The sequence below is a fragment of the Fukomys damarensis genome, unplaced genomic scaffold, assembly GCF_012274545.1.
Source record: "Fukomys damarensis isolate Sample0158 unplaced genomic scaffold, DMR_v1.0_HiC HiC_scaffold_39, whole genome shotgun sequence".
Lineage (NCBI taxonomy): Eukaryota > Metazoa > Chordata > Mammalia > Rodentia > Bathyergidae > Fukomys > Fukomys damarensis.
In genome coordinates this window covers 56060700-56061512 of record NW_022900951.1, presented here as the reverse complement: position 1 = coordinate 56061512, position 813 = coordinate 56060700, and the positions used below count along the sequence as shown (strand labels likewise).

Genomic DNA, 813 nt, shown 5'->3' with positions numbered 1-813 from the left:
CACGGGGAGGGGGAGGGGGCCGGGAACCATTTGAATGAGAGGAGGGGATCAAGGGTGGAGAGGGAGCTAGGAGGTAGGGCGGGCACGGGTGTGACGGGGGCCAGATTGTCGAGCCAGGTAAGGGAAGCAGGTGCGTAGCTCTTATTTTTTGTGTTTTTGGTGTACCAGGCCTTTCGGTGGAAAAGGGTAGCCGCCTTTCGTGGCAGCGAGTTTCAAAGCTCCAAAGGCTATCTTTTCCTCCTCAACTAACGGGGCCCCGGGCGGGGGCTCAAGCTCCATCTCCAGTGACGGTGTTCCACTCCGCAATTTCCAGGCCGCCACTAGGCTGGGAGTCTCGCGCCGGGGGCCAGGGCTGTCTCGCGAGCCCCCTCCTCGAGCCAGCCAATGGGGTTGGTTGTTGGCGCCGCCCGCCCGCCTGGTGCAGAGCGCTGGGCTCCGAGAGCGGCGCTGCCATTTAAAGGGGCCGCGACCCCTGTCCTGGCTGCTGGGGAGGGAGGTGGAGAAGGAGCGCGGGGCCGTCGCTGTCTGCAGTTCTAGGCTTGTAGCCGTTACACTAACCCTGCCGCAGGTAGGGGTCGGGCATGATCAAGCCGAACCGAACCTGCAGGCGGGATCTCGAAATAGCCGGGAGGGGGTCTGAGGAGAAATCGTAGCTCCAAAATGTCTTCCTGTAAATGCCTGAGGTGGGGGGTGGGCAACAGAAGAGAGGACTGGGGTTAGAAATGGGAAAGGGGGACGGGGCTGGGAAGTGGGCTACCCTGAAAGGTAACTAAGGGGGGGGATGATTTGGAAGGGCAGTTTGTGGGGGCGGGG

General features: G+C 62.2%; 1 protein-coding gene across 10 annotated transcripts in view; it reads left to right on the top strand.

Annotated features, from left to right (window-relative positions):
- The window catches only part of Zmym3 (zinc finger MYM-type containing 3), a 16934-nt gene that overhangs the window by 626 nt on the left and 15495 nt on the right, over positions 1-813 (top strand). For 6 of the 10 annotated variants that reach the window (XM_010607935.3, XM_010607939.3, XM_010607936.3 and 3 more), the window contains exon 1: positions 379-568. The exons of 2 other annotated variants lie outside the window; for them this stretch is intronic. The gene's annotated coding sequence lies outside the window, so the exon portion shown is untranslated. Of the gene's footprint in view, positions 1-24; positions 131-378; positions 569-813 lie in introns of those variants that run through there. 2 more of the 10 variants (XM_010607934.3, XM_010607933.3) reach the window with 2 other exon arrangements.